The following is a 17,460-nucleotide window of genomic DNA, read 5'->3' as shown; positions in this document are numbered from 1 at the left end:
TTCAGATGAGGCTGATGCTGCTGATCTGGGGACATTTTGAGAACTAGTGCTCCAACAATATAAAGTTAAGAACAAAGGCTCTAGAATCACACTGTTCTGGTTTCAACCCAGGTGCTGCCATTTACGAGCTGTCTTAACACCGAGCAAATGACTTAATTTTTCTGTGTCTCAATTTTCTCCTCCCCCGTTTCAGAGGGTGAAAATAGTACCTACCTCACTGGGCTGTTATTAATACATATAAAAGGAAAAACTTAGAACAGTACCTAAAAGAATGCAAGCAAAGTATTGGCTGCTACCATAATTACTGTCTGCCTCTCCTGCTACATTCTAAATTCTTTAAGAACAAGGACCATATCACATACATTTCTGTCCCCCTTTAGTGCCTGACACAAGATGTTCCTAGGATGATCAGTAAATTTGGGTTCATCTGAATCAAAGAGATGGCATCAAAACATTCTCAGAAAACCAAGACCAGTGCCTTAGTACAACTAAGATGGAAGCTCAGCATTCTTCAAGAAGAGTGTGAATCCCCTGTTCTAAATACCAAGCCTCACAGTTAAGTTTGTGGAAAGGCACAGATCACTATTCTGATCTACCTCCAAAGTGGCTGCTGGAGTCAAGCCTGACCTTGGCCTCTCTGTGGAGTGTCTCTATCACCAGGGATTTCACTCTTGGCTAGGTAAAGTGGTAGCATATAAAGGAATTCCAGATAACATTTGTTTTTGTGTGTGTTTGTTTTATGGCCACACCTGTGGCATAGGGAAGTTCCCCGGCTAGAGGCTGAATCAGAGCTACACCACATCAACACCGGATCTGAGCTCCATCTGCAACCTATGCCTTATCAGGCATCAACACCGAATCCTTAACCCACTGAGCAAGCCTAGGGATCAAACCCACATCCTCACTGACACTACGTTAGGTCCTTAACCTGGTGAGCCACAACAGAAACTTCACATTTTGTTTTTTCATGCAAGCTTCTTTCAGTAACTCTTGATGTACCTTCCCAGAAAGCTAATGGCTCCTTCTGTTTCCAGTTCAATCCTTGCATCTCAATCCATAGCTAATTCACATCCAAGAGCCTCTGCTGTGTGGGAACAGAGCCTAGGTCTCACCACTCATATACCTTCTCTAAACTCAGAGCTTCCTGGCCTGAAAACAATAGGAATGGCCTAGGGAAAAAAACTATCTCAATCTATATTTTCCTTTAAAAAAATATATTTAAAACAGCCTAGAAACAATGAAATCAAGATAGTATATTAGACATAAAACAAATTGTATACCCTGCTGTAAAGAAATGAATCACAACACCTCCTGCATGTACCATTTCTTTTTATCTATGATAAAATGTTTTGTTTTGCTTTTGCTTTTCAGGGCCACACCTAAAAAGGTTAGGGGTTGAATTGGAGCTACAGCTGCCAACCTACGCCACAGCTGCAGCAACATCAGACCTGAGCTGTGTCTGTGACCTACACCACAGCTCACAGCAATGCCAGATCCTTAACCCACTGAGCAAGGCCAGGGATCGAACCCACAACCTCATGGTTCCTAGTCGGATTCGCTTCCACTGCGCCAAGATGGGAACTCCTAAAATGTATTTCTGATATATTTCAGGACACAATTTTAAAAATCAGAAATCATGAACAATGGAATTAATAAATGTCAGTATTTTTAAAAGATTTTTGAAAATTGGTAGACTTTTAAAAATTATGATATCACTGACATACACAAAGTGCACATATATAAAATGTTTAAGTAATCAAGTCTAACATATATCAACCTGTGAAACCATTATCACAATCAAGACAGTGAACCTATTTATCACCTCCGATTTTAAAACTCATCACAGAGATTTAATAAATATAAGGGAATTTTTTATGTAACTATAGACTAGTGAATTTGATACCCAGTAAAATTTTGTTTCATACTTTTTTCATTAAAAAATACAAAACAGGAGTTCCCGTCGTGGCGCAGTGGTTAACGAATCCGACTAGGAACCATGAGGTTGCGGGTTCGGTCCCTGCCCTTGCTCAGTGGGTTAACGATGCGGCGTTGCCATGAGCTGTGGTGTAGGTTGCAGACGCGGCTCGGATCCCGCGTTGCTGTGGCTCTGGCGTAGGCCGGTGGCTACAGCTCTGATTCATCCCCTAGCCTGGGAACCTCCATATGCCGCGGGAGCGGCCCAAGAAATAACAACAACAACAACAATAACAACAACAACAAAAACGACAAAAAAAAATACAAAACAAGGAATAAAAAATTAGAACTGAGCAACAATTAAGGAGGACACTGAGACAGTTATTAAAAATTACCAAAGAAGAGTTCCTACTGTGACGCAATGGGTTAAGAATCCGACTGCAGTGACATGGGTAGCTGTGGATGCCTGGTGCAGTGAGTTAAAGGATCCGGCGTTGTCATAGCTGTGGTGTAAGTGGCGGATGCGGCTCAGATTCAATCCCTGGCCTGGGAACTTCCATATGCTGTGGGTGCAGCCATAAAAAAAAAAAAAAAAAAAACCAGAGAATATCTGACTCAAAAGGTTTACTGTCTAATATTTCTAACCATTCCTAAAAGAGATTAATTCTGTTCTATGTTATATAAATGGTTCAAGAATGTGAGAGCGGAGTTCCAATCGTGCCTCAGGGGTAACGAACCCAACTTGTATCTATGAAGATGCAAGTTCCATCCCTGGCCTCGCTTAGTGGGGTAAGAATCCAGTGTTGCTGTAAGCTGTAGTGTAAGTCACAGACACAGCTCAGATCTGGCATTGCTGTAGCTGTGGTGTAAGCCAGCACCTGCAGCTCTGATTCAGCCCTTAGCCTGGGAACTTCCACATGCCACACATATGGCCCTAAAAAGAAAAAAAAAAGAAAAAAAATGAGAGAAAGGGGAATTTTCCCAATTCGTTCACAATAGCAGATAGACACCCACTTATTTCATCATATGATGTTATAAGAATAGATCTCAGGAATATGGATGCAGAAATCAAAACTCAAATACTAGACTACAGAATTCCCTAAGAGATTAAAATTATGATAGTAGGAATTCCCATTGTGGTGTAGTGGAAACGAATCCGACTAGGAACCATGGGGTTGAGGGTTCGATCCTGGCCTGACTCAGTGGGTTAAAGGATCCTGTATTGCCTTGAGCTGTGGTGTAGGTCAAAGACGCTGCTCAGATCCCGCATTGCTGTGGCTGTGTTGTAGGCCAGTGGCTACAGTTCCGATTCAACTCCTAGCCTGAGAACTTCCATATGCTACGGATGTGGCCCTAAAAAGCAAAAAAAAAAAAAAAAGTCATGATAGTAATAGTAACAACTAACATTATTAAGAATTTACTTAATAAAGCAATAGGTAAATAACCAGCACAGGTAGGTATTATTATTAAAAATGAAAACACAGGAGTTCCTGTCATGGCTCAGTGGTTAACGAATCCGACTAGGAACCATGAGGTAGCGGGTTCGATCTCTGGCCTTGCTCACTGGGTTAAGGATCTGGCATTGCCGTGAGCTGTGGTGTAGGTCACAAACACGGCTCAGATCCCACATTGCTGTGGTTGTGGTGTAGGCCGGTGGCTACAGCTCCGATTAGACCCCTAGCCTGGGAACCTCCATATGCCTCGGGAGTGGCCCTAGAAAAGGCAAAAAGACAAAAAAGAAAAAGAAAGAAAACACAGAGAGGATAAGTAACTTTCCCAAGATCACACAGCTTGCAACAAGCAGAGGGAGAACATGATCCCAGGCCGATGGTTCCAAGGTCAACACTTTTAAGCAAAACACTATATGACACTATTATTAAAAGAACAGCATATGAGTTCCCATGTTGGCGCAGTGGTGGCAAGTCCGACTAGTGTCCATGAGGGTTATGAATCTGACTGCAGTGGCATGGGTAAGTGTGGAGGCACAGGTTCGGTCCCCAGCCTGATGCCCTAGGTTAAAGGATCCAGCATTGCTGTGGCTGTGGCATAGGCCAGCAGCTTTGGCTCTGATTCAACCCCTGGTCTAGGAACTTCCATGTGCCGTGGGTGCAGCTCTAAAAAGCTAAAAAAAAATCTTTTTAATTAAAAAAAAAGAATAGCATGTTACACGCATAAGGGTAACTCAGGGATGGTTCAAAAATAAATATATTAGTATAATATACCATATATGTAGGTTTATAAAAATAAACATGATAATTGTAATAAAGTTTTTGATAAATTTTAATTCCCATTCTTAATAAATTAAAATCAATCATCTTTAACTAAAAAACAGAATATCTATGTTTAGCTAGTAGAGAAGCAGCAGATATTTTCCCTTTTTTTTGGCTTTTTAGGGCCGCACCTGTGGCATATGGAAGTTCCCAGGCTAGGAGTCGAATCAGAGCTACAGCTGCCAGCTTACGCCACAGCCAAAGCAACACCAGATGTGAGCCACATCTTCGACCTACACCACAGCTCGCAGCAACGCAGGATCCTTAACCCACTGAGCAAGGCCAGAGATAGAACCCGCATCCTTATGGATATTAGTAGGATTCGTTTCCGCTGCACCACAACGGGAACTCCAAGTTATTTTCCTTTTAAAAACAGGAATAGGGAGTTCCCATCGTGGAACAGTGGTTAACGAATCCGACTGGGAACCATGAGGTTGCGGGTTCGATCCCTGTCCTTGCTCAGTGGGTTAAGGGTCCGGCATTGCTGTGAGCTGTGGTGTAGGTTGCAGATGTGGCTTGGATCCTGCGTTGCTGTGGCTCTGGTGTAGGCTGGCAGCTACAGCTCCGATTTCTTTTCTTTTCTTTTCTTTTTGGCAATGCCCATGGCATGCAGAAGTTCCTGGGCCAAGGCTCAAACTTGCACCATAGCAGTAACCAGAGCCACAGCAGTGACAATGCTAGATCCTTAACCCACTGAGCCACCAGGGAACTCCAGCTCAAGCCTTTTTATATGTCTTATTGATTTTTACAGATTTTCTCGTAGATGACAAGCATCTCTTGTTATATTTATTTCTAAGTATTTTATTTTATTTTTGTTTTTTGCTTTTCAGGGCCATACCTGTGGCATATGGAGGTTCCCAGGCTAGGGGTCGAATCGGAGCTGTAGCCGCCAGCCACAGCCATGGCAATGCGGGATCTGAGCTGCGTCTGTGACCTACACCACGTGGCAACGCCAGATCCTTAACCCACTGAGTGAGGCCAGGGATTGAACCCGCAACCTCATGGTTCCGAGTCAGGTTCGTTTCCACTCCACCATGATGGAAACTCCTATTTCTAAGTATTTTATTTTATTTATTTATTTTTTGTCTTTTTGCCATTTCTTGGGCCGCTCCTGCAGCATATGGAGGTTCCCAGGCTAGGGGTCTAATCGGAGCTGTAGTGGACAGCACAAACAATCATTTCCATGCAATTTTGAGTATGACAAAGGCAAGCATGGGTGCCATGGGAACTAAGAGGAGATAAGTCTAACCCAGTCTGGGGTAATCAGGGTAGGTTTCCTAGCAGAGATACCTACTTAAACAGGCCTGGGAGGATGAGCAGGAATTAGCCAGGCAAAGGAAGGATAGGAGAAAGGCATACTAAGCAGCATTAGCTGAGAGCATGAAGGTGAGAAACCGCACTTACATCAAGAACTATCGGTAGTGCTATCCTATCGTAAAGAATGAAGCAAGAAACTTTGAGAAGGAGCTAGAGAAAGTATACCATTCACAAATCTGCACACGCTCTCCCCAGCCTACACCAGGGGAGGGGCAGCAGGGGGAGAGATGGGAGGAGCTGTCCCTGGTTCTGACATTCAAGGCAGAATTTCAGTGTAGTTCCCCCCAAGCTGAACCTGACCCAAATCAAGCTTATTTCCTTGGGTCTTTTGCAGCACACATGGAAGCTCCAAAACCCTAGACTTCGGCTCAAAGAACGGGAGAGTCCTTTGGACAGGCTGGCCCTGAGCATGTTAGAGAATTTTAGGAACATCCACATCTAGGAACACAACTCTAAGATACTGAAGTATACCAAGTATGCCTAGGAAAGACATCCTCTTTAAAATAAAAGTAGAGGAGTTCCCGTCGTGGCGCAGTGGTTAACGAATCCGACTAGGAACCATGAGGTTGCGGGTTCGGTCCCTGCCCTTGCTCAGTGGGTTAACGATGCGGCGTTGCCATGAGCTGTGGTGTAGGTTGCAGACGAGGCTCGGATCCCGCGTTGCTGTGGCTCTGGTGTAGGCCGGTGGCTACAGCTCCGATTGGACCCCTAGCCTGGGAACCTCCATATGCCGCGGCAGCGGCCCAAAGAAATAGCAAAATGACAAAAATAAATAAATAAATAAAATAAAATAAAATAAAAGTAGATGTAGATCTATTATACCAAATGAACCCCAAAGATGGCAGTCAACCTGTGATGTCCTATCCTGACCACTTAATGTAAACTAACAACTCAGCTTTCAACCTAGAATCTATCTGTGCAGATGTTACCAAGCTACTGATTAGTGCAATGGGGCAGAAGGAACTCTTACTATCTTATTAACGCACAATGGAGCTCATTGGAAAAATATTTATAACAAATATTAATGCACCAAGGAAAAGGAGAATCTGCACAAGTAGGACCACGTAGTTATCATTCATTCATAAGAAAGTTAATGTAGAATAATAATTCTATATCTATTAATTAAAATTTTTTATTACATACTTAATGATCAAAATATTGTGATGGAACTGGAACACTAGCATTTATACACGTATGATATGTTGGAAAGCAATTTGGCAATTTTTATCAACAGCCATAACAATGTTTCTGCTCTTTGACTTATAATATTCCACCCAGTTACATACTGAAACACTTGCAACCAAACCTAGGTCAAATCTCAACTCTACCACATGTTAACAAGTGATATGAGCAAGGCAGAGTCCCATTATTAATTGTAATTTCCCCATCTGTAAGAATCTCAGAGCTGTAGGAGGATTAAATTAATTAATGAACTGCAAAAGCCAAGCACAAAGCTTAGCATTTATAAGTGCTGAATAATTCCCATTACCCTCTGCTCTGCCACTGGGGCAGGTCCCTGTTTCCTTTTCTTTCCATATCATCTCACTAATTTTTATGGCTTTACCTTCCTTTATTCTTTTAAAAATAGTAAATAAAGGAGTTCTTGTTGTGGCTCAGTGGAAATGAATCTGACTTGTATCCATGAGGACACAGGTTCGATCCCTGGTCTTGCTCAGTGGGTTAAGGATCCAGCATTGCTGTGAGCTGTGGTGTAGGTCACAGATCCGGCTTGGATCCCATGTTGCTGTGGCTATGGTGTAGGCTGGCAGCTACAGCTCCAATTAGACCCCTAGCAAGGGAACCTCCATATGCTGCGGGTATGGTCCTAAAAAGACAACAAAATAAAAATAAAAATAGTAAATAAAAATAAAAAATTCAGAAGAAAGCAAATTTGTCACACCCTTTAAAAGACAGATACTTATATCCCTATTCCCTCCTAGGTTGGACTCCAGGAGCCAACCCCTGACAGGTATCTGGCTTGAGCAAATAGGAGGTTGGTGGTGTCATATCCTGAATCGCCAGAGGATTGAAAACACTAGAGAAGCAGGTTTAGCAAGAAAGACAATGAGTGTGATTTTCAAAATATTGAGCTTGAGTGCCTGCAAGATATCCTAGTACAGATTTCTCATACATGGTATGGAACCAAAAAAAGATGTTACACTTCCATATTTGAGAAGTTCCCACTGTGGCACAGTGGGTTAAGAATCCGACTGTAATAGCTCAGGTTGCTGTGGAGGTGTGCGTTCAATACCCAGCCCAGAAGTTGGATTAACGGATCTTCAGTTGCCGCAATTGCTGCATAGGTCTCAGCTGTGGCTCACGCTTAATCCCCAGCCTGGGAACTTCCATATGCCAAGGTTGTGGCCATGACATTTTTTCTAAAAATCCATATGTGAAAGTTAACAAGCATACTGAGTATCTGAAGCCATGAGCATCAATGAGAACTCTCAAAGGTGTGTTGCATGAAGAGTAAACAGCAAAGACAAAACCCTAAGAAATAACACTTAACTCATGTCCTCCCATCAAGATGGTAATAAAATCGAGTGTATTCTACCTCTTTCAATCCTCTTACTCTTATATATTCCTACTGCTATTATTCAAGTCCAGTAACCACAAATCTTACCTGGATAACTGCAACATCCTCCTAACTCCCAACATCTAGTCTTGCACTCTCAGATGCCTTCTCTAATTGCATCTAGAGTGATCTTCCCAAATAAAAATATATATACATTCATTCAATGTTTACTAAATGCCTACAAAGCAGTGAACAAAGCAGGCATATATGTTCCTTATCCTCACGAAGATTACAGTGACACAGACAATAAAAAAAAAAAACAAAACCTTGTGGTTCAGTGTAAACAAATACAACTAGTATCCATGAGAATGTGGGTTCGATCCCTGGCCTCGCTCAGTGGGCAACAATACAGTGTTGCTGTGGTGTGGATCACAGATCTGGTGTTGCTGTGGCTGTGGCTGTGACAGGCAGCTGTGGCTCTGATTTGACCCCTAGCCTGGGAGCTTCCATATGCCACAGGTGCAGCACTAAAAAGAACAAAAAAAGAAAGAAAAAGATAATTTATTTCAAAGTAAGTGCTCTGAAGGAAAAGAAAAGACTGCTGTAACATAGAATAAGAGAACATCTGCAGATGATAACTATTTGATATCAGTTGTCAGGAAGATGGAGGTATTTCACTAGTAGGACAGAACTAAAACACTGATCATCAACACATAAGTTGGGAGGTGGGGTGATCAGAGTTAAAGTGTTGTAAAGATCCTTGTATTGTTTAGGACAGGGATAAAGGTGTTGGCTTACTCCAGACTTTTTTTTTTTTTTTTTTTTGGTCTTTTCTAGGGCCGCTCCCTTGGCATATGGAGATTCCCAGGCTAGGGGTTGAATCGGCTGTAGCTGCCGGCCTATGCCACAGCCACAGCAACTCGGGATCCAAGCCGCATCTTCAACCTACACCACAGCCCACGGCAACGCCGGATCCTTAACCCACTGATCAAGGCCAGGGATCGAAGCTGCAACCTCATGGTGGCTCAGTGGATTTGTTAACCACTGAGCCACGACGGGAACTCCCTCACTTTAGACTTTGATAAACATACATAAAACTTCAAAAAGCTATTAAAAGAATAGAAATAGATTAGAAAAGAATAGAAACAACTTTCAAGCCATTAGTTGAATATCTCTACAATAATTAAAGAAATTGAGTCAGTAATTAAAAATCTTCCCACAAAAGAAAAATATATCAAATGGTTTACAGAGGAGTTCTGCCAAACATTCAAGGAATAACATTTCAATCTTATGCAAAATTTTCCAGAGAACAGAATATAGAATACTCCCCAAGTCAGTACAATCTTGATTCCAAAACAAACAAGGACTAGGAGTTCCCATCGTGGCTCAGCGGAAAAGAATCTGACTGGTATCCAAGAGGATGCAGGTTCAATCCCTCGCTTCACATGGTGGGTTAAGGATCTGGCATTGCTATGAGGTCTGGTGTAGACTGAAAACATGGCTCAGATCTGACATTTCTGTGGCTTTGGCATATGTCACTGTCTACAGCTCCAATTCGACCCCTAGCCTGGGAATCTCCATATGCCACAGGTATGGCCCTAAAAAGACCAAAAAAGAAAAAAAAAAAAAAAGGACTATTACAAGCTAGTCTCATGCATGAATAAGGATGTAAAAAATAAACAAAATAATAGGAAACTAAATGTAATAAGTACTGCTTAATATCTGTATATACTATATAGATACAGTTATTATATATCCTGACCAAGTTGAACTTACTTCAAGAAAACAAAGTGTTTAACATCAGAAAATCCGTAAATGTCAGGTTAAAGAACAAAAAAACAGTATGACCAGCTAACAGATGCAGAAAAAAATCACCTAATGAAATTCAACACCTATGTATTGGGGTTTTTTTTTTTTGTCTTTTTTTTTAGCTATTTCTTGGGCCGCTCCCGCGGCATATGGAGGTTCCCAGGCTAGGGCTCAAATCGGAGCTGTAGCCACCGGCCTATGCCAGAGCCACAGCAACTCGGGATCCGAGCCGCGTCTGCGACCTACGCCACAGCTCACGGCAACGCCGGATCATTAACCCACTGAGCAAGGGCAGGGACCGAACCCGCAACCTCATGGTTCCTAGTCAGATTCGTTAACCACTGCGCCACGACGGGAACTCCTGTATTGGGTGTTTTTTTGTTTTGTTTTGTTTTGTTTTGTTGGCTTCACCTACAGCATGTGAAAGTTCCTGGGCCAGGGATCAAACCCGTGCCACAGTGGCAACCAGAGCCACAGCAGTGACAACACCAGATCCTTAACCCGCTACACTACAAGAGAACTCCAGCACCTATTTACGATTTAAAAAAAACCAAAACTCTAGCCAGCACAGTGAGGGAAAAAAAAAAAAACAGAGACTAGAAAGGAAGAAAAAACAAGGTTGTTATTCACAGATGATATGACTACCTAAAGTGAAAACCCCAAATAACCTATAGACAAATTATTGTATATAAAATAAGAGCAAGACTGATGAATGAGATTAATAATCTTTAAAATCCACCAAATTAAAAATATAATTTACAGTAATAATAGAAATAACAAGTCACTGAAAGATAAATCTGAAAAAAGCTATGCGAGACCTACATGGAAAAAAGTTATAAAAATTCTATTGAAAAACATTTAAAAAGACCTAAAATGGAAAGGAGAGAAAAACTGTCCCTAGATAGGAACAGATATATTTATTGGACAGGAGCAGATGTAAATGTACTTTCAAATTCATCTACAAATTAGTTATGTTGTGAAGTCCTCAAATTCATCTACAAATTAAATGCAATCATAATAAAAGTTCCAACAGGTTTGTGTGAATTTGTGTGTAAATAATTTGATAAGCCTATTTTAAAGTGTTTATAGATGAACAAAAGCCCAAAGAATAACAAAGACACTTATGAAGAAAAATAATAAGGTGGAGGAATTTGTCCTATCAGATATCAAATCTCATTACACAACTATGGTAATTAAGACAGTGAGGTGGTGGCCTATGGTTAAATAAATCAGCTGGTATAACAGAATACAGAGTCTGGAAACAGACCTGTACACACATGGAAACAATGCTGGTATGATAGAGGTAGCATTGCAGATCACTGGGCAAAGAATAAACTAATCAATAATGGAACTGAGGAGTTCCTGCTGTGGCCCCATGGGTTAAGGACTTGTGTGGCTCGGGTTGCTTCGGAGGTGAAGGTTCGATCCCCAGCCCAGAAGAGTGGGTTAAAGGATCAGGGGGTTGCTGCAGCTGTGAAGTAGGTCACAGCTTTGGGTCAGATTCAACCCCTGGCCTGGGAACTTCCATATGCTATGCACGTAACCATAAAATTACAAAAAAAAAAAAAAAAAGAACTGGGACAACTGATTATCTATAGAGGAAAATATAAAACTGAAAACCTTCCTCACTTTGTAAAATCAATTCCTGTGAAAGGTAAGCCTTGAAGGAAAAAATATGAGCAACTTGAGATGGAGAAGAATTTCTTAAGTGCAACATTCTAACCAAAAATATATTAACTATTTAAAAAAGACTATTAATTTGGAGTCCCTGCTGTGGCACAATGGGATAGGCCACATCTTGGAAACGGTAGGACGAAAGTTCAATCCCTGGCCCGGCACAGTGGGTTAAGGATCCAACATTGCTGCAGCTGCAACTTAGGTCACAACTGCAGCTCGGATCTGATCCCATGCTGAGGAACTCTATGCTGCAGGGCAGCCAAAAAAGACTACGAATTTAACTAGATTAAAATTAAGAACGTGGAATTCCCTTCATGGCTCAGCAGTCAACGAATCTGACTAGCATCCATGAGGACACCGGTTCGGTGGATTAAGGATCTGGCATTGTTGTGAGCTGTGGTGTAGGTCACAGATGTGGCTTGGACCTGCATTGCTGTGGTTGTGACGTAGGCCAGCAGCTACAGCTCCAACTGGACCCCTAGCCTGGGAACCTCCATATGCCATGGTTGTGGCCCTAAAATAACAAAAAAATAAAAAATATATAAAATTAAGAACTCAAGTTCATCAAAAGACAATATAAAGAAAGTGAAGACAAGGCAAAACATACATAATATATATAATCATTAAATTAGTAAGTATCCAACATATTAAGAACTCCTACAAATCAATAAGAAAAACAGACATTTTTAAAGGCAAAAGTAATGAACAGCCATATCATAGAAGAGGGAACAGGAAGAATGAAAAATCATATTTTAAAAGTTCAATTTCATTATTTATTAGAAAAATACAAAGTAGGATTGTGGTGAGACATGAATTTCACCCACCAAAGATGGTAAAAATTGGCTCAGTGGTTAATGAACCCGACTAGCATCCATGAGGACTTGGGTTCAATCCCTGTCCTCCCTCAGTGGGTTAAGGATCCAGCGTTGACATGGGCTGTGGTGTAAGTCACAGACACAGCTCGAATCTGGCATTGCTGTGGCTGTAGTGTAGGCCAGCCACAACTATAGCTCTGATTCGACCCCTAGCCTGGGAACTTCCATATGCCATGGGTGTGGCCCTAAAAAGACAAAAAAAAAAAAAAAGATGGTAAAAATTAAGGGTGTAGAATAACAAGAACTCTTATGATACTGTTGGTGAAAGAGCGTAAAGTGATAAAACAAACATACTATTTTGTAAAGTGAAAATGTAAATACAACCCAGTTATTTGGGTCCAGAGAAACTTCTGCTTCTGGCAAGAGGAGATATGCATAAGAGTGTTCTTAATAGCACTGTTTGTAATAGCAAAATATTGAAAACAATACTAACACTGTCCATAATAGAACTAATAGAATTGATACAATCTCAGAAACATGACACTGAGTGACAAAACAAGGCGCAAATGAATGCATACAATGTGGCTCTAATTATATAAAATTGAAAAATATGCAGAAGTGGAGTTCCCATTATGGCTCAGCAGTTAACATATCCCACCAGCACCCGGGAGGACGAGGGTTCGATCCCTGGCCTTGCTCAGTGGGTTAAGGATCCGGCGTTGCTGTGAGCTATGGTGTAGCGCAGACGCAGCACAGATTCCACATTGCTGTGGCTGTGGCATAGGCCAGTGTCTACAGTTCCGATTAGACCCCTAGCCTGGGAACCTCCATATGCCATGGCTGCAGCTCTAAAAAGACAAAAAAACAAATAAAAAGTAAACTGTATGATTTAAAGATAAAAATATATGTATTAAATAATACAGAAAAGCAAAGGGACAGTAAATCCAAAGTTCAAGAAGGTAGTTACATCTGAGGGAAAATAATGGGACTGGAATGTAAAGGAACACAACTCAAAAGGTAAAGGTAAAAAAGAAAAAAAAAACAAAAAACAGAGTTTCCCATTGTGGCTCAGTGGGTTAAAAACCCAACACAGCGTCCGTGAGGATTTGAGTTTGACCCCTGGTCTCGCTCAGGAGGTTAAGGATCAGGTGTTGCTGCAAGCCGCATAGGTCACAGATGCAGCTTGGAGCTGGCATGGCTGTGGTTATGGCATAGGCTTGCAGCTACAGCTCTGATTCAACTCCTAGCCAGAGAACTTCCATATGCCTTGGGTGCAGCCATTGAAAACAAAAACAAAAACAAAACCAAAAAACCTCCACAAAGGTAAAAGTAATATTCTTGTTCTCTATCTTTTCTTTTCTTTTTTATTTGGTAAACTGAATGGTGAGATGTTGAGTAATAGGTGCCTGTTATAGAAGTCTTTTTTTTTTTTTTTGTCTTTTTGCCTTTTCTAGGGCTGCTCCCACAGCATATGGAGGTTCCCAGGCTAGGGGTCAAATCGGAGCTACTTCTGCCAGCCTACACCACAGCCATAGCAAAGCATGATTGGAGCCGTGTCTGTGACCTACACCACAGGTCACCAAAATGCCAGATCCTTAACCCACTGAGTGAGGCCAGGGATCAAACCCACAATCTCATGGTTCCTAGTTGGATTCGTTTCCGATGTGCCAGGACGGGAACTCCTCCATCTTGCAGAATTTTTGAAAATACGCAAACCCCCTCCACTCACTCTAGAAAATTCGTTGTTGTTGTTTTCTTTTTTTAGGGCCCCACCCATGGCATATGGAGGTTCCCAGGCTAGGGGTGGAATCAGAGCTGGATCCCAGTGGTGTCTGCAACCTACACCACAGCTCACAGCACGCCAGATCCTTAATCCACTGATTAAGGCCAGGGATCGAACCTCCGTCCTTATGGATGCTAGTCAGATTCGTGGCTTCCTCTGAGCCACCTCAGGAACTCTTAAAATCCCTCATTATTGATGGCAGACATTTCCGGGCTGGCAAAGTCACTGCATGGATTAGACTACTGAACCCCAAAATGAGTACCAATCCTTTTTTTTTGTTTTTACATTAGCAGTTAAGGCCTCATGGCTTTAGTCCAAAAGCGCTAGACCTCTTAACAAACTGTGTGACCTGACATTACCCAATACCTCCAACAAAAACTACTGACCACCGGCCATGGGGCAGGGGATCATGTGAGAAAGGGGTAATTTGGTGATAAGTACGAAATATTCCTATCCCTCCAAGAGTTCATAGTTGAATCAGGAGACCAATGAGGGGGAAAAAAATTACCACAGCCCTCCCCCACTCACTCACCCACGGGTCGTTCCCCACCCTCTCGAGCCCATTTTCCACACATCTTCAAAATATGATTTCAAAGTGAACACAGGCTTAAATCACTTACCTGTTTAAAGTCCTTCCATGGCGCCTCTGCGACCTCCGGATCAAAGGCCACCGAGTTCTGGAAGGCCTCGGGCAGCCCCGCCGCACGCGCTTCAAGGGGCTCCATCTCACCATGGCGTCCGCTCGGGTCTCCACTCTGATTGGTGAGCGTGGAGGAAGGACTGAACAAGCGCAGCCGAGCCCCTCCCATCACCCCTAATTTCAGGTCCTGAGGGCTGCAGAGAGCTGGCCTTCTTGCCAACCACTCCCTCCCCATTCTAGTGAGGTTTAATTGACATTCGATAAATTGCAAGTGGGTAATATGAGTTTTGACATAAGTATAGTGTATATACTTTTATATATACACATAAGTTTTGATTCATCGCAATCCAGACCCTTAACATCTTTCACCCTCAAAATTTTCCTCCTGCCCCTTGGTAATACTGCCTTTTGTCTCTTCTTGCCTTTCCCTCCTGCAACCACAAATCTGCTTTCTGTTGCCATAGGTTAGTTTCATTTAATATTTTATATAACCAGAATAAATTCTTTTTTTTTTTTTGCTGTTTCTTTATCTCACCATAAATATACTGAGAGTCACCCATGTTGCTGTATGTGTCAGTGGTGCATCGTAGTCTATTATGTGTCTATTAGGTGGATATATGACCATTTGTTTATTCACTCACATGTTGGTGGGCATTTGGTTGCTTTCAGTTTTGAGGCCATTACAAATAAAGTTGCTATGAACATTTGTTTACAAATCTTTTGGCCAGTTGTTTGGTTAAACATCCAGCAGTCAAATGGCTGGGACTTATAGTAGGTGTGCATAACTTTTAAATAACTTAAGGAACTTTTTATTGTTTTGTTTTGTTTTGTCTTTTCAGGGCTACACCTGTGGCATATGGAAGTTCCCAGGCTAGGGGTCTAATAGGAGTTCCAGCTGGCCTATGCTACAGCCACTGCATTGCCAGATCCTGAGCTGCATCCACAACCTACACCGCAGCTTGTGGCAACGCTGGATCCTTAAGCCACTGAGTAAGGCCAGGGATGGTACCTGCATCCTTATAGATACTAGTTGTGTTCTTAACCCACTGAGGCATAATGACAACTCCTTAAGGAACTTTCAAAAAAGTAGCCAAACTGTTTTCCAAAGTGATTGCCTCATTCTCACCATAAGTGTTTGAGAAATTCATTTGTTCCACATCCTCCTGAACAGTTGGTACCCACAGTCTTTTTAATTTTAGTCCTTCCAGTGGGAGGATGGTGGTATCTCATCATGGTTTCAATTACACTTTCCTAATGATAAATTATGTTAAGTATCTTTTCAAGTGTTTATTTGCCATTTGTGTAGTTTCTTAGGTGAAATGTCTAGTCATATCTGTCAATCATTTTTAAATTGTGCTATTTACCCTCTTAAGTTGTAGGAATTCTTCATATAGTCTAGTCTAGATAAAGTCCTTTACCAGATGTACATTTTGAAAATATTTTTTCAGATTATGGCTTTCCTCTTCATTTTCTTTTCTTTTTTTTTTTTTTTTTGGTCTTTTTTGCCTTTTCTAGGGCCACTCCGATGGCATATGGAGGTTCCCAGGCTAGGGGTTTAGTCGGAGCTGTAGCCACCGGCCTATGCCAGAGCCACAGAAACATGGAATCCAAGCCATGTCTTTGAAGTACACCACAGCTCACGGCAACGCCGGATCCTTAACCCACTGATCAAGGCCAGGGATCGAACCTGAAACCTCATGGTTCCTAGTCGGATTCGTTAACCACTGAGCCACGATGGGAACTCCTGCCTCTTCATCTTCATAGCAGTGTCTTTTGAGGAGCAAAATTTTATTTTATTTTATTTTATTTATTTATTTTGTCTTTTTGCCTTTTTTAGGGCCACTCCCGTGGCATATGGAGGTTCCCAGGCTAGGGGTCGAATCGGAGCTGCAGCTGCCTGCCTACACCACAGCCATAGCAATGCGGGATCCGAGCCACGTCTGTGACCTACACCACAGCTCATGGCAACACCAGACCCTTAACCTACTGAGCAAGGCCAGGGATCGAACCCGAAACCTCGTGGTTCCTAGTCGGATTCGTTAACCACTTTGCCATGACGGGAACTCCGAGGAGCAAAATTTTAAAGTTTCATGAAATCCAATTTATTTATAGTTGATACTTTTTGTATCATGTTTCAAAAATCTTTGCCAAACTCAAGGTCCCTAAGATTATCTTCATGTTTTCTTCTAGAAGTTTTATAGTTTTAGCTTTTACACTTAGTTCTATCAACCCTTTTAGCTATTTTTTATATATGGTGAGAGATAAAGTCAGGTTTAATTTTTTATCATTTATTTGTATATTTTTTTCTACTGTACAGCATGGTGACCCAGCTACACATACATGTACACATTCTTTTTTCTCACATTACATGTTCCATCATAATTAATTAGACAGAGTTCCCAGTGCTGCACAGCAGGATCTCATTGCTAATCCATCCCAAAGGCAACATTCTGTATCGATTTACCCCAAGCTCCCAGTTCCTCCCACTCCCTCCCCTTCCCCCTTAGCAACCACAAGTCTATTCACCAAGTCCATAATTTTCTTTTCTGTGGAAAAGTTCATTTGTGCTGTATATTAGATTCCAGATATAAATGATATCATACGGTATTTGCCTTTCTCTTTCTGACTTACTTCACTCAGGATGAGAGTCTCTAGTTCTATCCATGTTGCTGCAAATGGCATTATTTTGTTCCCTTTTATGTCCGAGTAGTATTCCATTG

This window comes from Phacochoerus africanus, chromosome 8 (genome assembly GCF_016906955.1).
Source record: "Phacochoerus africanus isolate WHEZ1 chromosome 8, ROS_Pafr_v1, whole genome shotgun sequence".
NCBI lineage: Eukaryota > Metazoa > Chordata > Mammalia > Artiodactyla > Suidae > Phacochoerus > Phacochoerus africanus.
This window is presented reverse-complemented; position numbering follows the sequence as displayed.